We start from the raw sequence: 25,152 nt of genomic DNA, 5'->3' as shown, positions 1-25,152 counted from the left end.
TGAAAAAAATTTAGTAGAAACTGCACTTTACAAACTGGTTCATGCCCTGAAAAAATACTTATATTGTAGCAACAGTCACTTATTCCACCTAAGACAGTGGCCTTAATCTCGATGAAGGCAGGAGATGGTTCTTCTCCAGGAGGGCACACTCCAGAGCAGGAGGGAGAAGAACACTGCCAAGGTGGGGACAAAATCCACGTTTCCTTGCTTCCCAGACACTGCTTTCTCCTTCAGAAAAAGGGCTGCCAGCCCACAGCTTGCACACAAAGTGGGACATGTGGGTAACTGTGATTGCTGCAGCTCCCACTGGTTTGTGACGCTGGTGCAGTCTGGGAAAAGCTTTTTTTCTCTGCAGTGTGTGCTTCTGCCAGAGGCACGTGCATCCATGTCCTGCTGGACACCTGACTTGGCTGGTGTCCTGCTCTGGAGTCGCAGATGCTCAGGGACACAAAAGGACCCCAAATCCCAGTGGCACCTGACTGTGCACTCAAAACCCAGAAGGTGATGGTGGATGCCCTGCTGAGGCCTTGCTCTCTCCTTTGGGAAGGAGGAATACAAACTGAGCTCTTCCTAGCAAGATGATGCACAAACAACCCATGCAAGATACAGTCAGATACACCAGCAAATGTTCTCAACACCCACAGAGGGGCTGCTCCTCTGTCCAACATCCTCCACTGGTGGCTTCCAGGGGCAGCAAGCTCCAAAATAGTAGTCATGTACCCTGTCAAAATTATCTCCTTTAATCAGTGGTGTGTTTGGTGTTTACTCCTAGGGTGGGTACTTGCATGTTCAGAAGAGAGAAATAAAGACCAACAGACTTCTTACAAGAGAAATAGAAAAGCTATAAAAACATTAATTCTAATAAGTTTAATTACTTGTCTGTGCTACTCATTGAGTTCTCATCATTGGACTAAATTAAAGTCACTGGATAGAAATAATTTTTTATATTGAGTTTTCATCCAGCATCATGTGGTAGGAGGACAAGAGACTCACAGACACAAAGTAAAAGTTATCTGTTCAGCTAAGTGGGTTAAACCCTGGATGTATTTGTCTTTTATTTTATGCAGAAAAAAAATAGTTTATCCTGTTAGAATGTTCAGCTTAATTATGCTTTTCAAATACACTTTAAGGAGCAATATTTTTTCTAGGAGAGGGTGGGTATGTTAAAATAAGTATTCTTTGCTTACAACAGTTTTTAGTAATAATTTCTTATTTGTTTAGATTGAATATCTTAACAGCAACATCTGGTTTAGGTCCACTTTCTCCTTCATGTCATGTGTCACTCCATAGCACTGCCACCTAGACAGGGAACAGCTGTACACATTTCCAATGTAACCATATATTTTATATATTATCACATATTTTTTCTCTTCAGATTTATTGTTACTATAGAGACACACTAAGTTAAATCCTTCCAAAGCAGAAAGAACACGAGCTGTGACAGAATCAAGACATTCAATTTTTTTACTTTGCTTAAAAAACTTAAGCAACAGTGCAGAAGTTTTCCTGCTTTAGTACTTCTTACACTACTTGGCTCCCTTCTCAAATTCTTCTGCTCTGGGAACCACAGCACCCTGCCTTTAGTCAGTTGAGTGTCAACTTCTTCCAAAATAAAATTATCTAGGCACTCAAACACTTTTGCAAATGAATTGCAATGGGAAAAACAAAATAAAAATCACATGCACATTCTAGGTGTCCCTCTTGCAAGGCTGCAAGGTAGAAATGAGCTCTAAATTTCTAAAAAAACCAAAAAAAACCCCAAAAAAAACAAAACAAGACAAAACAAAAAAAACAAAAAAAACCCAACAACAAAAAAAAAACCCAAGAGCTCTCACTTCTCAAGAAGTAGCCCCTAGAGCCCCACATACCTTTGCTCTGACATGTACATGGCACACACCCCAGCAGAAAATGGGAAAAAGCACCCAGTGGACCTGGTGAAGGGGAAGGAGAGAAGGCTAAGGCCACAAGACTGTTTTGGTGACCACTGCCAAGAAGTGTTTAGATTTGAGGGTAAAAGAAAAGAGAAGAAACTTCTGTTACCAGCATGTCATGTCTCAACGAGACAAGCAGTACACACACCTATGGGAGGTTTGGGCCAACTCTATTTGTCTAATATGGGAAGCAGCCTTTCCATCAGCCTCATCCATCACAACTGCAGCACTGAAAGAGTTTATGGAATTCCCAGGAAGAGGAAGGAGCTCAATAATTAACAGAAAACATTAGTAACCTGTGTGTCTATAGCGGCACAGCTCCCCGTTTGACTCATTCACGATGCATTAGAAAAAGGCAGATGGTTTGTGATTTGTACAGCTGATGAATCACTGCACCGCTTCCCTCCCTCCCCAACGGCTTCTCTGTGGATCTTCCCATTCCCCAGCGAGACGTACAGATTGGAGGATAGCACACTACAAGCAGAGCAGCATCATGCCTCCTGCCACAGGATGGTTTTACCTGTGGCCCACAAGCACTGCTGTCTTCTCCTGTCCCATTTCCCTACCCACTCACCTACACATTGGTGAATTCAACAGCTATCACTTCAAGTTGTCTTTACTGACACTGCTTACACTGTCTGAACCTGTGCACTACTGGGAAAAGCTTCAGTACACAGTAATTTTGCCTTTTAAAACAAGTCTGGCTTATAAACTGTAACAACCAAAAATACTCATTTCCTGAATGGAAACTCTTGAGCTACAGTACCAGATGCTACTGAAGGAAGAAGCCCTAAAGCTGGGTCTGGGGTACAAAGATGTGTCTTGAAGCCCACCACACTGAATATTTGCACAGCAGTGAAACAGAAATGTTTCACCTCAACACTTCCGTAAGCAGGAGTTTAGACACATCTCGTTCAAAACAAGTCCACTCCTGGAAACTGCCACACGACTTTTCACAGGACCTGAACACCCAGTGACCTCCAAACTCAGCCAGGGGATACCAAACAAATCTGATGTCCAAGGCACTTCAGGGCAGCTCCAGTTTTAAGCACAAGAAGACTCAGCTGCTGGCCTAGCTCACACAGTTCAGTGACCTCCTCTATTAGGAGACTCCTGTGATACAGATGAACCCTGATATTGCTAGGAAGACATTTCCTTTCTCAAATCTGACTCAATTTTGTCATGACTATAGCCAGACCCCAATCTCCTAGCTAAGACAGAGACAAAAAGCAGCACATGAGAAAGTTGGCTGCTGCTGGTTAAGAGGAGTGAGATGCTCGGGAGAACTCCATAGGCAGTGCTTTGCATCAGTCTGTTCTCCTCAGCTTCCTGGTGAGGAGCAGATTTGGTTCAACTGAGGGGCACTGCAAATATCTTGCTGTAAATAATTTTAACTCACTCTCATATTGTTGCATTTTACATTACCTTTTGTTGTGCTCTGCTTGCTTAAAGAAAATGCTGTTTTAAAAGTGGCCTGGTGAAAAACATAAGTTCCACATTTAGAGGCTTTTTTTCTCTAAAAGCAGTGACATGACTTCTACCCGCCATGTGAAACAAGTATCTTTTTTAGGTCCTTTCCCCTCATGTAGGAGTCTGCCTTAGATAGTTAATGACCCATGGTGATCAGAGGATCCCAGTGGTGCAATATTTGGAGGCTTTACAGCTGTTACGATACCTATCCTCACAGCAGGCTTGTGAGTGAAGGCATTGCTATTATTCCCATTGCTCAAATGGGCAATTAAGGCATGAAAAGAACACGGCAGAGGCTTTGCTAAATGGCCAAGTCAATTTACAGCTTGCTGCCACCAAAACTGGGTATCAGAGGGCAAAAAGCATGCCTTACCCAAGGTCTTCAGCAGGGCTGGAAACTGCATCGAGTTTTTTGGTTACTGCTCCAATGTCCAGTAAATTCAGGTTACCCTCCCAGCTCACAAGTGGAAAATATTTAACATCCCCTGCGAAAGCAGCTGATAGTCCTAGATTAGGTCCCAGCAAAAAAGCACCAAAGTCACAAAACCACCACAACTTTCACCAGGAGGCTTATGGGAGGAAGCAAAAGTCTAAAGATAAAAGGTCTGAACTCTTCTGCCTTCTCTCAGAAATCACTCATTGGGCCAGGTGCACATATACAAGAGAGAAGTTTCTCTACCAAGGTTGCTAAACCTCCCCCTGTCCTTACACAGAATAAAAGCTACCTTCCTCTGCAGCTGCTGCAAAGCATATCATTAGCAAACCACACCAACTCCTCCTGCTCTTCCTCTGCTTGAATCCTGAAGTTCAAGAATTCTTCCCCTTTACAGTTTTTCCCAAAATTCTGGAAAAAACAAGTATTTTAGGGAGGGTTCCCACGTGATGGAGATCTTCTCGTGACAGTTCTATATCACACAAAGTCTGTGGGCACCATCAATACACTCTCTTTCTGGAGGCCCTGGATGAGTTGATCCACACCATTTTCAGTCAAGAGCATATGTTTTTTTTCTGTTTGTTGGTGATACAAGCTGAGCACTCCTCGCATGAATGACATTATTCCTTGGTCAGTTCCTCAGTCAGATCCGAGGTGAAATGCTGAAAAAACGACCATCTAAAAGATGCTTAGTTACACTGCTTTCTGTCCTTTGAATCACATGCCGTGCCTGTGCTTGTTGAAGTTGTTTTACTCCATCTGCTGTACTTCATCTCTTGCAATTCCCACTCAGATCACCCCAACACATAATTTCCCCCTTATTACCTTCAAGTTTTATTTCAGCACTTTGTTTTCAAAGTGTATTTCATTATTTCTCCTTCTCTTATTACGCACCCAGTCCTCATACACATACAAAAGAACCTACCACATGTTCCACAGAAGAGGCTGAGAGACAATAAATAACAAGTCCAGCAAGATCCTTTTGGAACACTTGCATGCTTTCCCTTCACTGCAGAGAACATAACACTTTCCTCAGCTTACTGGGCATTTGAGGCATCTAATACAAGACCAAGACACCAACTCCTGTCTACCATCAGAAACCAGCTGAAGCATCACTGATGTTCCAGATGTCTATACCCTATGAAATGTGAAATTAAAAGCTGTTTGGAGTTATTCACCAAGTGACACTATTCTAATTTCTTCAGTCGTCCAACAAACTCCCAATCAAATATTTATTTTCCTTAGGAAAATCACTGATTATAAACATAATTTTTAATTAAACTCCCCCAAAAGCCAAACAAAACCCCCAGAGTTAGAAAGCCTTTCAAAACTGTGCTTACTTAAGGGGAAAAGGCCTGTCTTGCCAGGATGCTGAGGTTTCGGGTGGGTATGAACAGTTTAAGTGTCCCTATGGGCACCTATCAGGCAGGCACAAAACACCGTTTTTGCCCCGGAGATCACGGGATCAAATGAGCTTCCTCTTCCTCCCTGCAGCACCCGTGGCTGCTGCAATTTGTCACAGGGCAGAGCCACTGCCCTCTGTGCACAGTAACAGTTTTGCTGCCGGGAGAATTTGGCACGGCCACAAAGGACCTTTGTCCGTGCCAGAAGTTGAGCACACAATGCAATCTTTCCCCCTTGTCACACAGAGCTGGGTTGGAAACACTCCCCCAGTGACTGCAACCCACAAACCCAAACACTGTCCCCCTCCCCACCATGAGATCCTTCTGCCCCTATCAAGTGCTGCAGGCCAGGGGAGCAGTAGCTGCTTTTGGGAGCCTTTAATTCTGGTGAATTCTACCCAGACTTGCTGCAGGGATGAGTCTGAGCCAGAGCTCTGCCCTCAGTCTCTCTACATAACTTTTTCCACCTAGATACAACAAGACCATCTGAATATAAGGTTCCCCAATTTCCAGGTATATTCTTGTCTTCAAGAGGCCAAAAACTTGGCAGACTGATCTGATCTCATCTAATAACATGTGATTCCTTTGTGTAACATTTCTCTGTTTGAGTTTGATCTGCCAGCCTGTGTGTGCATGTATATATAACTTTTTTTTCCAATGCAGCAGCTCTGAATCCAGCCTGTCCCACCTTTCCCTCAACTGGCCCTTGAAATGAGGGTCCCTAGGCCAGGACAGGAGCTGCCAGCACCTTGGAACTCTGGGAAAGGATGCCAACATGGGAGGTAGGGACAGAGGATAAGCACACCCCACCACTATGCTGCTAGAAGAAAGTGGGATTTAGCAGGATGCAAATGTCTCTGCATTTTCATTTCACTCCAGAAATACAAAGAGGAAATGATTACTGAATAATTCACAAACTATTTAATATCTCAATTCTAAAGAACCATATTTCTTCTGGAAATATGCAGTGAAAGAGGGTGAAAAGGATCTTTGGAAGTAAGGCCTGATACGTATTAAAAAATAGTAGGAATTGACACAGTTGTAAATACAATGAGATTAGCACAATCAATGCCTTTGGAGACTTCTTCCACAGTACATGATATAAAGAAGGACATGTTTTATTTCTTCTAATTCTCATTTTAAGCATCAAGAGATATTGATCAAACCAGTTCCTACTTTCATAACTGAGTTTGATCTGGACCATCCATAGCCTAGATGCTTTGGCACAAAACACTCCTTATAATCCCAAGCCACAAAAGGAACACATGGAGAAATTATTACTATATTGAGGAATAAAATGCCAAGGAAAATAACAAGAGAAGAACTGGCTAAATCTCCCATTCATTTATTTCTAACCCGTGGAAGGGTTTGCCCTCAGAACACCGAAGTGTGACAAAGTACTTGGCAGTTGCCTCCTCCCATCTCCTCCCACACGTTTTAATCTCAGCACACTCACTATTCCCAGCTCTGGCTCAGGGCCGGGCGCAGGCATCAGCCTCTCTGTCTCCCTGGTGCTTGGATTTCCCCGAGGGCTACTTCATAGCTCCTCCAGATGAAGAAACTGTAACAATGATGCTTGAGCAATACTTGAGAAATGCAGAAAAGGAGGAGAACTGCTCCATAAAACAGTTTTTCACTGAAGGATATTTGTTTAATTTTTTTAAGAATTTTTTTAAACTCGGTTTCTTCTCCTCCTGTTTCTGGGATGCCAGGACCAGGCCTGCAGCAGCGTGCCCAGGGCTTATGCTCACCCCAACCATCTCTAGCAAACCCTCCTCCTTCCTGCTCTCTCCTCAGAGCTGCAAAACAGGCTCCAACCATCCAGTCATCAAAATCCAGTGTGACACTAATATTCAGTATTTATTGGCCAAAACACAGGTGTGCTCCTTCCAAGGGAAGGAACAAAAACAGACAACCCCCCTCCCCCCCTTAATGATATAATTTCAAAAGACACTGATTCTGTGACCAGCTTGCATTAATTTAGATGATCACCTGGTTTTATAACGTTTGTGAACATTCTTCTCTTGAAAAGAAACAACCACCAAACACTCCAGCACGAACTCTGTGCGACGTGGCAGCTCTTTCCATGGCAACCCACCAGCACCAAGCCTGCTTTTCTCACAGCCTCTGCTGCACAGAAGAGGAGGGCAGGGAAGGAGCTGCTGCAAAGCCCCGGCTGTTGCTGCCATCCTGGCAATCCTGTCACCCCTGGGAACCAAACACACTGGGGAAAGGCAGCACTTCCACAGCCTCACTGCTGAAACGTGGCTTAACCAGCTGTAACCAGCTGCTCGGTCATTTGCAGCTTCGTTGGTTTTCTTGCTTTGCAAAGCCCAATCAATCTGTTTTGTTTCCTAAACAGCACGAAATGTTACCTTTGTAGCCCCCAAATCATTCTCCACACAGAAGGGAGTGGAATTAAGGCAACTAGGCCATGCTCTCAGATGGTCTCCACATGCAACAGCAGGATGCTCACTGAGAGCATCTCCTTCTGGAGGACAGACAGACCTGCCACTGCTGCAGGCCTGGCCAGTGTGGAGGGCAGGCAGGGCACCCACGAGCTCCCTGATGTTCTGCTAGGACCAACTGGAAAACAGCGAGGCTCCCAAGCTTGTTTCTGCAACTACACATTTTCCTTCTAAACGCAGCCCCTGCCCGTGCTCCTTGATGAACACTTCAGCAATGCAGCATCCCCACACACGTGGGAGCTAAGATCTTGTCTTTGGCTGGTCCTCAAGTTAGCCATGTAGCCAAACCTCTTGTGTAACTATAGGTAATCCAAAACTGACCCACAAGCTCCTCAGGATTTCATCCCCTCCACCTCATCTCAGAAGCACTCCCTCCCTGTCTCATCACCTGCAAGGATGCCTTAGCACTGTGACAACTCAGACTGGAGTGGTGCTGGGTTATTTCTCCTGAAGCTTTATGTGAAGATTTAATTACCCAGCAGTTTCTGAAGTTTAGGAAAAACCATGTTCCACAGCAAGAGCTGATGCTATTATTTGAAGTGACCTGACCCCAAAATCCAAATAAGACGCAAGGAAGGGGACAAACAATAGTGCCATCAGTAAGGCTGGAAATGGCAGACTTGAAACCAGATCTCAGAGTAGCATTCATCAGCCATGACCTTTCATATCTAGCCTGGGTTTCAGACCTCTTTCCCAACAAAAGCATTGACAAAATAGACACTTAGGTGGAGAGCTCAATTTCCAGCAGATCAGCTGCCTTCTGGCAGGGAAACACTTCCCCATTAACATTTCCTGAAGCAACTCCTACCTCAAGACTTTTGTGATATTCGGGGAACTAGGTCAAGACTTACTGCATGCTTCTCACCTGAAAGAGGAGCCCAAGAAAAAAGATTAATTACTGAATTACTTTTGTCTTTTCTCCCCAAAGTTCCTCTTCACTTCATGATTTCTTTGCCTTGTGGAAGTGATCTTCTTCTGCTCCAACACCTTTTGTCTTCTCTACCCTCACCAAAACGTTCACAGAGTGAAGGAAGCTTAGGCAGAAGAAACCAGACAAACTGTTCACACAGCTCCTGGCTTGTGTATGCTCTAGAAATGCTCCAGAGAGGCAGTCCCTGCAGAGCAGGGCTGCTTTGGGCTGGGAGGGGAGTTGGGCTGTATGTGACCCAATTAATTTTGTTTCCCTGGTATGTCCTGTGGACTCACAGCAGTAAATTGAAGGGTAAAAATCAGAGAAAGGGAACAAACAAGAAATCCTTAAAATCCCATCCTGCTCATGCAGGCCATGGGCTTCTGCTGCCTTTTTGAAAAAAAAGATAATTTCTAAAGCAAAGTTATCCCATGTGTGGTACTGCAAGAGGAGGAAAGAGAGCCAGGAAGCAGGAAAAGACTGCAGAGGCTGCAATGGAAAATCCTCACTCTGTCACTGAGCAGTCCTCTTGTAACACTTATTTTAATAAAGTGAATATGATGAAACACAGCCCAGTTGTACACAACACTGCTGAGAAATTGGATCCGGCTGCTGAAATCGGCTCTCAAACCCCTCCTCTCCAAATACTGGCACTTCACATTAGTTAATTCCATCCAAACCACCCCCAGACAAGAAGGGGCAGGAGAAATGAGACAGGATGGGTCAACCCCACATTTGATTCATCTTCAGAGCAGGGCCAGTGTGTAAATCTTTATTGGTCTCTTTTGTCACTCACCAAGGTTCAAACGTGGCATCTCTGGCTGCTCCCTAATGATGAAAAGTGACACTAACTAAAAGACTTCAAGGGCAATGTCCATGGAACTGTTTTTTCTCAAAAATTGCTTTTAATTCTAGATCTTATTATTTTAAAACTGAATTCAAACAAGAATAGACAGATTTTCCTCCTTTTGTGGAATAAATCAGCCCAGCTGCTGAGGTCAGTGATTTGAGACCGACACATGAAAGCAGAAGAGGTGTCTGAGGAAATTCAGTGCTGGCTGATTCATCCTTTAGAAAGGATGAAGAACAACCATCCTGGCACGTCAGGTTTGTTTCTTTGAAGGCGAAACAATTTAGTGTTGGTATCAAGATGGCAGGAACTGGAGGGAAAAAAAAAAAAAGGCAACCCTGTCCAGACTGCCCTGAAATATCTTTTCAGGCTTTAGATGCTGAACAATAAAAGACCCTCCATGGTCCATCAAGTTTGCACTGAACAGAAGTGAGGTGAAAGCCATCCTTCCTCATTCATTCTTGCGTGGTGGCCGAGCACTGCTGCCCTCCTCATGTCCCCTGCCACAGACATGCACACAGAGACCAGGGCAGCAAAGGATGAGAACCACAAATTACATGACCCACTGAAATGTTTCTGGATGGAATCCACACCTCATGCTTCATAGGAAACAAAGCATAGCCTGAAACTTGTGAAAACAAAACTGCACAGCAAAAATTCATAAAAAGCACAGTATGAGAGAAAGAGTGAAGAAAAAAGTGCACTCAGATTTAATTCAGATTTGGAGAAATCAAGCAGGTGTTGGTGGAGGGGAAAAAAAAAGTCTTTTTTCCTTGGACAGCCCCATTTCAAGATGCAGGTACACATACACACAATGTGTATCCAGCTATATAAAACCAGCACATGCCATTGCTGTTTCCTTAGAGTGTAAATAGCATCAGGAAAGAAACACCTTTCAACCTGTCCCTCTGCTTGCTTTCAGTCCCAAGTGACTCATAAGAAGGGCTGTCTGAAGATGCTCAGTAGCAGGTCAATCTTTCCCAGCACGTAGAAGAGCTATAAATCAATTGCTTTAAAAGGAAAAAAAAAAGAAAAAAAAAAACCCAAACCAAAAAAACCCCTGAGGCTTGCTGGGAAGAAGTAAAAATGGGGGGAAAAAAGAGGTAAGATGAAAAGAACCTGTAATCCCTTTAATGCAGCACTGAACTTCTTCTGAAGAGAAAGCACAGTAATGATAAGAAAAGGAAAAAAAGGGAAAGAAGAAAGCAGCCCATTGACACTAGGTACAGATATTTTTTTTAATGGGCATTAGGTCAGCAGGGCATTTTCCATCTGCGCTGCTTAAACCAGAGCTCTGATGATGTTACATGTGTGATTTTAATACAATATTTATCCTGGTGGGACTGTAAGTTTGTTCTGTGTGTATGCATGCACATGGGTATTTTGATGGGTTTTCCTGAGGGAAAGGGCAATTTGTAAGCAGGTGATGAAAACAGCAGATGTTGGGTTGCACTTCTACTGATTTTGGGATTGCTTGGAAGGGAGAAGAAAGAAATCATCAGCAACAAAGGGCTGTAAGGACTTGGAGAGGAAGGGAAGAGGAGAATGAAGAAGAAAAAACTTTGCCCTCAGCCTCGCAAAGTCCTTCTGAGTTTAGCTCAAATAGCCAAAAGAGCAGCCTTGCTGCCCTTGAATCCCACCAGGCAGGAGCAGCTCCCCTTTACCAGCAGAGCCCTGGTCAGGGACTCCAGGCTTTCTTCTCCCATGCCAAATGCACAGGAACTGCAATGATCCTCACTCCTGCCCAGTTTTTAGCCCAACCTCCAGGTCTGCCCATCTCAATTCAGAATCCTGGTCAAGGCAGCAATGATAAACCACTTTTTTTCCTATATCTTTGTAAGTCATTTGATGATTCACATAAACTAAGACATTGCAGTCTTCCTCCTTCAAAAAGTCTCCATAAAAAGGAAAGATCACGATTCCACATTCTGCTTTTCTTTCAAATTCCACAGTGCTTTTCCAATCTAATTCAATAAGGACTGTGCAAACAAACTGGAGCCTGCAAGAGTTCCCAGTTAGCTGCTTGACTAACACGGTGGACGTCCAAGAAGATTAGTTAGAAGCTGAACTCAATGTTTAAAACGCAGATTAGAGACAGATAGGTTTGGAAGTTAACTCAGAGAACCATACCCTATAACCTTAGTAATCTCTTGAGTTTAATTACCACAGTTTTAGGATAGGTTGCCATGATTAGATCATACATTCTCTAAAGGTGTAAAAGATCCCTGGAGAACATCACCATTAGTGCCAGCACCAGTTCCTTACACACTTAGCTACATGCAATGCCTTCTAGTCGCACATATCCTAAACAAACCCAGAACAAACCCAGACTCTCTTTCTGCCCATTGATAGGCAGCAGTGGTATTACCCAAAATGGTCACTGTTTCAGGAAACCTGAAGACTTGAAAAACATCTGGCAGACCTGAAGAACAAAACTGAAAACATCCATGTGTCTAAGGGGAACCTCCATCACGTGCAGTACAAGTGTGTGTTACCATGGATGGTGCAGGGATTCACCTGCTCCTCGGCATGTGAAGCTGGGGTAGGAAAAAGAGACCCAACGAGAAGCTTAATCTTCTGCTGCTGTAAGCACCACCAAGGAGTTAACAATTTCCAGTGTTTTGACTTTACAAGGGGCAAGACAGAAATAGGGATATATTTTCAAATTTAATTTTACAATCCCCAAGGATTATATTCCAGGAAATTACTCTCTTATGTGAATATCGTTACTGCATGACATTTTGGTCACAATATCTCAGACTCCTTTTTGGCACATCTGTCAGATGGGATTCACCATACATTTAATGACATTCAACACTGGTTCAAATATAATTTACTAAAATATAATTTACTACAGCAATTTAAGAAAACCTTTTTCTTATGCTTCAGGTTACAGCTTACTCAGAAATGCCTTTACACAATATTCATCCAGTTTTAAGATCTCCCATGTAGATCTCTGGAACTTTAAAAAAGAAAAGAACACACACACCCCAAGACAGATAAAACTGCTTTACATAAATTAGAGAAAAACAAGATACAGTTTAACTGCACTAAATCATCTCAATTCTAATACCTTCTCCAGCATTTTTGAGTTATTCATGCGAAGTCATTTCTCTGTATGATTCCTAGGCAGGATTTCTATGGCAAGAAGGTTTACCCAGATCAAGAGTTTTTCTCCAATCACAATGTCACTGCTACAAATCCAAACAAACCCTACTCCTTGTCCCAAAGAATTTTACACACTATGTCCCTGCTAATATGAGTGTCAGGAGGAGTACTAGATGTAAATTGTTTTGAAGGTAAAATAAAAAGGGTGTTTAATATTGCTGTCTTCACCAGTCAATATACTTCAAAACTCTAACATTATGGTAAAACATGCTAACACTATGGTAAAAATAGCAATTTTGACCAACAAGCTACATGTTCTACAATTGGTGGCTCAGGAGCAACAAGCAACACCAAGCATTACTGTCTCTGACAATGCAGGTAAATTTGTTTTAGGGATAAACTGAACAAATTTCAACTCATGCAGCCAGATAGATTTTGCTCAAACCCTTCAGGCAATGAGCTGAGCGTGCTTGTACTCTGCAGAGGGCAAAGAGCAAGTGGTATCCACCAGAATGTCACCAACCTTGCAAAGGGAGGACCACCCTCCTGGACCTCCAATGTAACACGGCTCACTTTGGGTCGATTGCTGCTGTGCTGAAGGTGCACAGAGCAATGTGGCACCAGCCTCTGATGAGGAGGTCTTGGAGAAGGGGATAAGGAGCAGCAGAGGAACACCAGGCACCCTCAGTAATCCACTCAGGAAGGATACACAGACTGACAGCATGGATCTAGCCATGCTGTTAGCCACCTTTTTGATCAAGTTAAAGAAAAACACAACAACAAACCAACAAAAAAATGTCCTGGCCAGCAAACAGGACAGCTGGCTCCTTGGCTCAAACAGATTTGGGAGTATCTAAGAAGGAAAGTGCAGCTAATTGCATGAACTCTTTGAATATCTCAGTTTCCTGTGAGGTGACCCAGGGCTGTCCTGCCTTTCAGAGCTCTCAAGGCTGAGTGTTTGAGGAAGAGCAGAGGCACAGAGTGCTGCCAAGCTTAATCCTGCTAGAGCCCTCTGGAGAGCAAACCAACAGCAACCAGGGGGGTTGCACAGAAGAGGGTGGTTTCTCCTGGAAAGAGTCCTGGTGCTCCACAGTAGTGGAGATGACACCAAGTGTGAGCACACTCTATAAACAGCCCAGGAGCCTTCACCTGAGCAGACACTACCCCAGGACCAGCTGAGGCCACAAACCTGCACTGCATGGGGCAAGAGATGATGCATTTGAAATTTCATTTCTTGCAAAATTCCTAGCATTTGAAAACAATACAAAAGAGCACGTGTTAAAGGAGACATTCAGTCAGCAGCCAGTTTGTGTAACGAGACCTCAGTGCTCAGGGTGTTGAGAAGGGGTCCTGTAAGGAACGACTTCTGGAAAATTGCAGAGTTGTGCTGTTGATGCTCATTATGATGACGTTACCACCACTAAATTTACTGGTATGTTTCAGCAGCCAAGGAAGAGCACACAACACCTGAGCCCAGTGCTCCATTCCCCTGACACATGCCAGAGCACAGTACACACACTGAGGAGAAGCCACAGTCAACAGGTATCTATCCATGACTAGCCTCAGACACCTGATGGGCATAGCTAGTGTTTGCTGGCAGGCAAGTGATCTGTTGCAGAAGCCAGGTGTCAGAAGCAGGGACTGTGATTTGCAGGGGTAATTCACCAGCTATACCTACCAGTTGCTTTGTTGCATGTTTTTCTTTTTTTTTTTAATTTCATATTTGCTAAATGGGAAGCTCTAGTCACTGGCAGTGGCACAATAAGCCTCCTCTCACAGACCCAGCACTTTTGAGCAAGGAGAGCAGGGAAACACAAGAAGAGAGAAGTGCTAGACAGGTATGAAACCAAGCCTCCATAAGCCTGAAGCACACTAAGATACTGGAATGATCACATGGTTCTCCTAACTCTGGGATGCTGCTGAGAGATGCAGCCTTGAAACTCTCAACCCTTATAAATGAGATTTTTCATGTTTATTACTTTTGCATCTAGCTTATGAAACCCCCAAAATAGCTTCTACTTGTTTTGCTATTTAAATGCTCTCTGGAGTCACTTACCCCTCTACCAAGAGGAGCTAAATCACTGCTTCCTTCCCCTCTGCCACCACTGCAGCTTTTTGGAGGTCACCATCTCCCTTCTCTCCATTTATCCTGTCCCTGAGTGCACAGCTTCGTGTGTACCAGATATATCACAACTGCAGAGCGCTGCTGGGGCCATCTCAGGGGCTGAGCACAGGGCTGGGTTTTTGTTTTTTTTTTTTTTTTTTTCCCCTGGTTAGCTTCAGGCTTAAAGGACACGCTGAAGCTGTTCTCTGCTGAGAAAGGAGATGAGCACCACCATCCCCTCGTGCTTGCCAATGCTACCACCAGGGTGGCATATCATATCACATGCCAGGGGATGCAAACCTGACCCCCAGCCTACCCTGTCTCCTTCCTATGCTCAAAACCACTCTTAGGAATCCCCAAATGTGATGAAAGTTATGGCAGGCTCTGGAAGCTTTACACTGCTTTTAACACACAGGGTGTACCTCTGATTTCACTGCCACCTCTGGCAGTCAGGGCTAGCACAAGGCTAATGTATGCATCAGGAGTTTGTCCAAATGACACAGTCACTCATCCAGACTCAGCTGGAAAGAGATGCTCAGAGATCCTCATGACATGCACAAAACACGGCCTTCAGATTTTCACAGACAGCAAAAGAAGGTGCTTTTGGATCTTCTCTTAACAAAAAAGGGGCAGAATTTCTACAGTAACAGATCAAAACTTACTGCTGCCACAGACAGCCCTACATGTCATACTACCACTGAAGAGATTTCTTTCCTTTTGATAGCATGCACCAAAAGAAACATATTCATAAAGAAGCAACACTTATTAATAAGGGTGTGGTCCCTTCCACCCCATAGGCACATAAGGGCTGCTTCTCACCTACTCACAAGTGCTTTCCCCCAGTGCCTTGGAGTATTTTTAGAGGGTTGATCCTGGCTCACTGAAGTCCTCTGAAATTTTGCTACTGACTCCAGCAGTAGCAAGATCAAAGAGGAAAGCTGCTTCTTCTTCTCTGCACTCCTCCAATATCAGAGGGATGGCCTGTCCATAGCCACTCAGTGGGCTCTCTTACTGAAAGTAAAACCATTGGAGATGTTGAGGAATACATTCAGTGGAGCTCCGGGTGGAGGGAGCCCGAGGCAAGAGCTGGCAGTGGCCCTTTGCACAACAAAGGGCACAGAGGACCCGTGTGCAGGTACCAAAAACTCAGCAGGAAAAGCCCAGACTTTCATGCACATAGATTGTGGGGATGTGAAAGCCCAAGGATTCCGTTGTTTGATGTCCCACCTCTGGAGGCACGAGTTCAAGCTGTTATTCTGTTATTGCACCATGATTATTTTAAGAATCTAGACATCTGAGACTCTGCTACGGGAAAGCCTGGGTTGAGCTTGTAAGGAAGCCTGGTCTGACTGTCTGAGTGTAGGGAGGCAAGCAGGGCACCCCTCAGCCCACTGGAACCACCTGTGGTGAAAGGGCTTCGGTCCTGGCTCAGGTGCTGTGGCTGCAACTGCCAAAGCAAATCCTGGATGGTCACACAGCAAAATTTCCTGAACAGGACAGCAAGGTCACATGAAATTGGGAATCCACTCAATGCTTTATGGAAGAGCTAAAAAAAACCCAACCCAGTTCCTTTTTGCATTCACATAGAACAAAATAGCTAATATATACCACTAGGTAAAATTACACGTATAATGTAAGTAAAATAAAGCACATTTTAATCCAATATTAATAACAAAGACAATAAATGCAAGTCCATTCCCTGTCCTACTACAGTCTCCTCCTGCAGTAGGTGCTGTTCTTGAGCATTGCACCCCCCTTGCCCTTCCCTACACAGACTCACAGCAGCATCTGCAACGCAGCTGCCCCAAGCACAGCGGGGTTTGATTCATGTGTTGCAAGCCTGGCTGGCTTTCAGAGCGTGGCAAACACAGCGATAGTCTGGTTTGAGGCACGCAAGGAAGAGTGTACTTGGAGAACTGCAGACAGGAAACGTGCCAGATTGTTTATACCTGAGTCATAACTAATGTTGACAACGAAAACTGAGTCAACTCAGAGACCACCACTGTGCTCAGTGCCTATGGGATGCTCTACCCTAATGCCACTTACAGGGAAATTGGGACGAAGCACAAATTACCCATACAAAGATCACAGTTGTTTGGTGTGACACTGTTGGTGATGCGATACCCCTGCTGCATTTGCTGTGTTAGGAGACAGGAGCACATTCTCCCATACACAAGCAGACTCACAGGTCCAAGGGCTCCTGCTATCAAGACCTTGGGCTCCTGATTGCCAACAGACATCTCCACAAGCGAGCAGCCTCTGAGGAAACAACACTACCCAAAACTACTGATGGTAGCCAAAAAAAAAAAAGGAAAGGTCTGGAACAGGTGGAGATGAAAAGCTCCAGGAAAGTTCATGGCAATTTTTGTCACTTCCAATCTCTCTCCCAATTCACTGAACTCTATTCTATCCTTCAATGTTCTTGCTTATCAGGCAGGCATGGAAGCAGCAGTGCACCTTTTAAATCCACTGGGACCGGTGAAGAGGAAAGCTAGCAAAGCCTGGTTTAGCTTTAAGTGGAGGGGATGAGGGTTTAAATAAGGGGAGAAGATCCCATCCTTGGTTACATGGAGATTTGTGACAGATCACAGACTTGCAATGCAAGATGTGTACATGGATCCTAAATCACAAAAAAAGAAACCAAAACAAAACCCCACAAGCCTTGGGCTTCATTTTGAGGGAGTCCTTGTTACTGCAGTGTCTCTGAGCACTCACTTGGGCAATATGTGCCTTTGCTCCCACACAGGACTTTCTGCCACCTTGGATCGATCCACCCTTATCCTCAGGGGTGGGAAAGTCAGACCTGCCTGAGTGCATGTCACACCTCTCCAGACTACATGCAAGTCCCAAATTACTGTAAATTGAAAATCTGTATAACACATTGCACCCATACAGGGAGGCTGAGTAGTTGATGCTGAGCTGAGGACCTGACAGGTAAACTCTCTCACAGCAGTCTGTATTCACTGCAGAGCATTTGTTTCCCCTCATAAATCACAGTCCAGCTTTTCCAATACAACTCCTGTGCACATCTACCCAAACAGAAATACAGGCTCCCATCTTCTCCTTTTCTTCCTCCTGATAATCCCGATTTCCCTCCTTAGGAACAGCCTTCCAGACACGCCACCCATCACAACACTCAGGAGCATTATCCATCAAGGACTCCCCCAAATCACTCAGCACCAGGCCTGCTCCACACAGACTCCTGGCACAGCCATCCCCCCTCAACAGCCCACTGCTCACCTCTGCACTGCCTCTGCTTGGGGACAGGGACAGCAGAGCTGGCCTGACCTTCCTGGCTCCCCCATCTGCTGCCCTGTCAGTATTTTTGCTATCAGCCACCCATAACCTGGGGGCATTTCTCTTAGCATGTAGCCAAGCAGGATGGCTATTTGGCAGCACTTGTCTCTGTATCCTTTGCAAAATTGGACTATATGATGAAAATTTCAGGTAGAAATGTTATTTCTGTACCTTCTTGCAACAATTCCTATTTCAGCTACTTAACCCACTGCCTTTTGATATTCAAAAGCATCACTGCTCAGACCTCTACCCTTGCCAGTCACCATCAACCAAACCCTTCCCACCTCCTCCCAGGGAACAGTTCCACAAGTTCCCTTTGGTCAGGGCATTTGGTTCAAAGCTCTCAGCCTCCCTTGTCCTTCTGAGCCTGATCACATCTGCTAACATAGCAGGACTCACCTCCTCCACTCCGCTGGTAATGCCAGCTTCATCCATCTGCTTGTCAGCTTCCCCCACAACAGCCACTGCCTGTCCCCACCCCATGCTGCCCCTGCAGCATGGCAGGACCTCCCACCATCCTGCTGCAAAGCTTGTCCTGGCTGCTGCCTTGCAAGCCCAATGGAGACCCACATTTGCTATGAAAACATGAAAATTTGTTTTTTGCAGTGTATCAGGTCCTTGGTGGTAGAAAAAAAAAAGGATTCCTTCTCAGGAAGCAGCAGCTGAAACAGGTGGCTGCAAGCATGTGCTGCTCTCTGGCTGTCACTACCCACCCAGAGACCCTGCTTCCATCACAGCTCCTGCCATATCCTGGGATCACTTTTGGATTTGATGAGGTTGCCATCAACTAGCAGAGGGATTTAAAAAGTCATCAAAAAACTTAGCAAGAAGTATGGGATGCAACTGAGAAGGATTTTTTAAAGAACTGCCTAACACACCCAAACGACTTGCTGTATTACTGCAGCAATAATATTATCACTCTAATTTTGGTCATGACAACACACCTTTAGTGTAAACAGGAAGGAAAGCCTTAATTCTCTTCCTGGCTTGCTGGAACAGTTTAGACAAATCTTTAGCACCTTAGTTTACATGCCTGGGGACTAGCTTTGCATATCCTTCTGAGCTGTTAAATCCCAGATGCCCAGCTGTGAGCAATGTGTAGCAGAGATTAGCTGTGCTGCTTTGGAAGGGCCACCTGATACTGCATGACAAGCAAGGACATCCTGCAGCCTGAAACATTGTTATGGACCACCTACAGAAATTGTATAGGTCATCTTTGGTCAGGGTGGCATTCCTCTTGTCTACTTTTTCCCCATCTAGTTTATGGCTCAGAGTTAAACGGGGATATAGACAATTCTGAGGGCTATGCCTGTGACCTGCCTCAAACATCTGTCCTAAAGCAGGGTGAAACATCTCTGGAAATGGTGCAGTCTTTCAACTGATGCTGGAAGTGGTTTGACAGCTACTATAGAACAACTGCTTAACTTACAGGCAGCTGGGGTGAAACACATCCTAATCCATCTGTCCAGGTTTACTTTCACTCATATATAAAACAGGATAACAGCACCATCCCACACTCTCTGAGAGTGAGAGGCTGAGGTCATGAATGCCCAGGTCTGGGCCAGCCACCACACTGACACATGATGGAGGTACATATAGCCTCAGACCCATCTGCATAAGTCAAAACCCTCAACACCCTTCTCCTCCCCTCAGGAAATAAAGGTGTTACCTTCCAAATAAGGTTTCAGTACAATATTAAGGAATGTGATGTGAATAGAGACAAAGTGTGCAATACTGAAGTTAATCACAGGAAATAGGGGCTGGAAGGGAATCCCATGAGAGCGACACATTTATTTCATTATTATATCACAGATGACATTAAGCATCCACTGAGTCCCTCAAGGCAGAATTCTTGCATAAAAACCATCCCCAAGTATGATAGAACCTGCAACTGTTCTATAAATATAAAGGTTATTTACAAAGAGCTGTTAAATATTTATTTTTCTCTGGAGACTGAGTTCTCTGTTCATTTGTCTCTGCTGCAGAATCATTTGGTATCAGGGAGCAGAGGAGCTCACCTAAAAAAAGACTAGGAATCTGTCCAGAGCCTGATCCGGACACAGCACCAGCCTCCTCCACAAGCTGGCAAGGAAAAGCATCCAACCTGACACAGAGGGAACACGAAGCAAACAAAACAGGAATGATCTCATTCAGGAGGCAGAGGTAGAAGAAGGAACACCAGTGATACAGCAGTGATTAATAAATGCTATCACACTGCTTCGTCCTTACAGGGCTGCCTTGGCACTGTACATTGAAGGAAGTGACAACCTTCAATTGTGAAGAGTAACTGCAGATTTGCATTACATTTGCTTTGTGTCTTAGGAACAAGAATACATCTCTCACAACCAATAAATTAGTGATTTTTTACTGTTTTTTTTTTTTTTAATTTTTTGAAGCTGACAGATCAGAGTGGGGGACACATGACACAGGTTCAACCAAAAAAAACCCATGGCTTTGGAATACATTTCACTGCTAACCTTTTGTAGTAGTAATTGTAATAGGTCTTACTCCAGCTTGCCAAAAGCTGTTTTAATTAAATATTAAAAAGCTATTTGTTAAAATAACGTTTCCATAGCAACTAGAAAAAGCTAAAATACCCTGGCGCTTCTGACTCACAGCATATTAATCAACCACCAGCTATTATATAATGAGCACCTCCCTGCAAGCACCAGCAGGAGCCACGGCACCGAATGCCTGAATCCAGAGCCAGACTCTGCTCTCTGTGTTTGCTGCCTGCTCCCAGCACCGGCAGGCCTGGGGAGTTACCTGGGCTCAGCCCAGGAGTCACATGCCCAAACATTTTGGGGAAGCCATGCTGGAGTCCCCAGGGTCAGTACGTCCCTGTGGGGGCACAAAGCAAGGTGGCACTGGGCAAGGGGAAGTTCTGGCGAGGGTCACATGGACGGTGGCTCCCCACATGCCTGCAGCAGTGAGGGGCTGAGGTGGCTCCTTCCCAGCAAGCCCCAGCCACCTACCTCCAGTGCTTGTCTTGCAAATGCACTGCTCATACCACATCTATTTCTGATTTTTTTTTTTTTTTTACATTATCAGAATTATTTTTTGCAGCAAGCACCTTCCTACTACTATTAGGCCAACTGTACAAAACTGAAGGAGTGATTAAATCTTGCAGGGACAAACAAGCTCTGCTGCTCAACCAGAAAAGCTTATTTCACAGATTCAAGAAACAAAACAAAAGAACGGCAAACAACCACTCCTCCATCACATCTAATGCCCCCAAAAGATGAAAACACCCTTCTATACTCTATCCATGCAGACAATCCACGGCAGCCTCAGCCATCCAGCAGATAAAGCTGCCTGACACGTGGCTGCTGCTGGCCCTCGCTGCCAGCCTTTGGGAGGCTTTGCCCCAGGACACAGCTTGTGTTAGAGGCAGTGGAATGTCTCCCATTGCCTTGTCCATGAGGAGCATCACCATATGGTCTGAAGTGCTGGGAACAATTGCAGAAGGGAGTTGAGCAGTTGAGGCCAGAGCAATATAACCTCAGGGGAAGAGTACTGGGACAGAGAAGTGCAGCTACATTGGTCAGATGGAGTTAGAAACCACCTTCCTCCTCCTCAGTGACTCAATTTTTTGCTTTTAAGCCCCTTCCTCCTTTTTTTCCAATGGAAAGTAAATACCTAACCACGCAGTTATTAACTGAAAGGAATGTGATGAATATTACAGCATCTGAATATTACAGCTTTGGTTTCCTGCTGCTTTGTTTGGGTGTCACAGACTGTGGCTATGACAACCACAAGCAGTTATTGGACTGATGTCATTTGTGACATCATACTTAATGGAAAAGAAAAGGAAGAAGAGACAGTATCAAAAATAAGAAGAATGGAGCAAGATCCCAAAGGACCACCACACTGGGGCTGCTGGAGAGCCAGGGAGAAGCAATCCCATCCTTACCAAAGCCCAGGCAGCACTCAACTCTTGGGAAAACCTGCCCTAGGCTGTGATATGAACTGCAGATTTCCAGTTACATGAATTAAATCCTCTCACCCCTTCTCATCTTGGAACTCTAATGGAGGCTTTTGGCTGAGCCTCACCTCCCCTGACTCCCCTGCTCTCCAACCAACTTCTCCACCACATCTTTATCCTTCAGTTGTAACAGTATTTTCCCCCTTTTTAAAAATAAAACAGTCTGTCCAGAATTTCCAGACAGTCACCTGATCGAGCACTGGGAGAATGAATGTTGATTTTGTGAGGAGTGCACTGTTTGGAGAGGTGGCTTTGCTGGTGACAAGCACGAGTGACAATTTCAGAGCTGCCACAGCTAGAGCCCCATCTCTTGCCCCATGTAAGAGCAAGGAGGTAGCACCACTGCTGCATTTGGCAAGGCCATTTCTGTATGTAGTTCTGGCATCCCTAACACACTGTTGTAATTTTCTCTGCAAAAAATGCTTGCAAATTCACTGCTCAAGCTCCAAGAAACAAAAATAACCCCAAATCCATCTAAATCTCATCTGATAAGAGAACAGTTTACTGCAACAAGTATGCATTTTTTGAAGTTATACATCCAGAAGCCTTGACATAAGTGAGTTAATTTTTCCAAGCTACTATTGCCCAAAGAACAGTTTCTCTGTCCTTCCTGCTCCCCAGACCTGCTGTGCCTTTGTAGTCCAACGCTGCAGCCTGCCCTGGTGATCTGCAGCCACCTCACCAACCTGTCCTGACACAGAGCATCCTGGGGTGGGAGAGCAGCCACACAAGCACCCACCAGCTGAGGATGCTTCTCCCCAAGCACCTACAACCTGAAGGAACCCCTCCCTTGCATCCTCCCAGGGCTTGGTTCCCCACTAAGAGATGGCTCTGCCTTGCAGAGAACAAAACTCCATCAGGTGAATTCTGCCCGTAATAAAGTGGGTATTGCTTTTAAACAGCAGGACAGAGATGCTGCCTTACAATGGGATGGTGAATTAAAGCCTAATAGGTGAAGCAACCACCACTCACAGCTTGCTCATAAATGTCCCCAGGCCCACTCGAAGCGGCAGGAGCTTCCCAAACCAACACCCTTCCTAACAGCTCGTAACACAGCTCTTGGTCAAGGCCCCTCTGTGAAGATGTCAGTCAGAGCCATCCCAAGCCCCTGTTAACCCCCACACTGCCACACCTCACAGGGGACAGGCACCTCTGGGAGCAGCCACTGGCAAGATTCACCTCCAGCTGCTGGGGGTCAAACGGAGAAAGGGAAATGCAAGAAAGCCTCTTTTTCATTCTCTCCATCAGTTCTCTCATAGAACAACTGAAACATTTTGCAGGGCAATACTGCAGGAGGACAGAGAGAGCAGACCTAGAGGAGCCAAATTCTTCCAGCTCTGGGTTTTCCTGAGCTTCTGAGCAGAAGGTAAGTTCCTCAGTCAGCACTGTCCCACTGCAGCCATCTCATACTCCCCAGTTCCTGTCATGCAGGCAGAGTGTGAGAAGGCAGGTAAATGGGAACTTCCAGTCTCCTTTCATTGCTGAGCTGGGACTGTATCTTGCTGCAGTAATTACAGAGACATCCGAGACCATACACCAGTTGCTTGGGGAGCTTCCAAGGAGGCCACTCTTGGCTTTATCTCTCATCCTCTAAACACAGCTATAATATCTCAGAGGAACCTTTGGATTACATGCCTGTATCACCACTGCTGTTTTACTTTGATTTAATAACACAGACAACATCTACCTGGGACCAGCAAGTCCTTCTCTGAAGAGCAGGAGCAGCTCCCCATGTTCAACCCCTTTGTGGAACCAAGCACCACAGGGGTGCATGAGGATGTAGATTCATTAGGTCCTGAGAAAATGCTTCCCAGATTTCAACACTGCCTATCTAACAGAAGAACAATCAAGTTTTGGTTCTGAGATGAGCAAAGGGCTTTTCTAGGATGTGGATATACTTTGAGAGACACAATATATACAAGGCACACTTCTGCTGAATTTTCTTCACTTAAATTGGTATCTATTCATCACTGTGAAGCCAACACAGCTGTAAAAAAACAGAGGCCAGAGCCCACCCTGTGCAATGCTTTGTAAGTGACTCATAAAAAATAAGCCCCAGAGCTCAATTAGCAGGTCTTGTGTGGCAGTCGAAACACCAAGGAGTTAGAAGAAAACCTTTGTGATTCAAAGGAAGAATATGAACCGTGGACCTTACTGAGGGAGATCAAGACAAAACACTGTCATAATTTCACATCCCTTTTTTCTCCAGTAAATGCACTCATTGCCGGCATCCTTCACAAAAGGCTGTAGGAAGGATTCATTTTTTTTGCTTACCAGTTTCTGAATGCTTGATAGGTATAGATAAGGGAATTTTTACCACACCTTTACCAAACATGGATGGACTCAGTTTTTCTCCTTTAACAAAACTAGTCCTTTCTTTTTCACACTGAGTTCAGTCTGGGGTTTTATTCTGCTCTAGGCCAAATAGATTTTTGTTGTTGTAACAGAAAACAGGCTTAAGCCACTGAAATGAAAATAGAAACAAAACTCTGCCGATGTCCAACTAACCACAGACTGCCATCACCACAGAACAGGGTAAAAACAGGACAGGAGTTGACCTGATTATAAAATGCTCAGAAAATCTGAGCAATTGTTCTACCCCTCTGCTAATAGGATTTACTTACAGAAAGCAAGAAAGCCCAGAACAACAGCATCCAAATTTTAGCCCTGGTATCCAGCCTCAGAGTAGAGAAGCTGCCTCAGGAGCCCTCACTGTGCCAGGCACACAGCCAAAGGCTCCAACCAGGATTTCCTGAGGTTCCTTTAGAACAGCACTGGCTGGCCCACCTGGAGAGCTGCAGACCAGCCACAGCTGCTGGGAAATCCCAGCCCACACCCTTCAGCAATGCATAGGGAAAGGTCCTAGGGCAGCTCTCTTCAAATATACATTTTCAGTTTTGTTTTGTTTTGTTTTTTTTTTTTAATATATATAGAAGCTGCTGGCTAAGGTGCTTTGAAGCAAGTGTACAAGTGTCTCCTGTGATAGAAAACATCCTTCAAAGCTATTTTATCACATCAGGGAAGACCCAAATATTGGATAGTTTCCTATTGTGATGACAAGGCTGTGGTGTTGACCATGCACACAAAAACAACATCACAGCCAATCTGTGATTGGCTCTTTTTCCCTTGCAAAAGATGCAAGCTCACTTCCCAAGGAATGCCTCAACTCTTCAGCAAGATTCTGTCTTTCCAT

General features: G+C 44.8%; 1 protein-coding gene across 2 annotated transcripts in view; it reads right to left on the bottom strand.

Moving 5' to 3' along the window:
- Positions 1–25,152, bottom strand: part of ZHX2 (zinc fingers and homeoboxes 2) — a 74,140-nt gene that overhangs the window by 16,978 nt on the left and 32,010 nt on the right. The gene's annotated exons all lie outside the window — the stretch shown is intronic.

This window comes from Vidua chalybeata, chromosome 1 (genome assembly GCF_026979565.1).
Source record: "Vidua chalybeata isolate OUT-0048 chromosome 1, bVidCha1 merged haplotype, whole genome shotgun sequence".
In the NCBI taxonomy this organism is placed as follows: Eukaryota; Metazoa; Chordata; class Aves; order Passeriformes; family Viduidae; genus Vidua; species Vidua chalybeata.
Note: the sequence above shows the minus strand (reverse complement) of the source record. Positions and strands in the feature narration are given on the sequence as shown.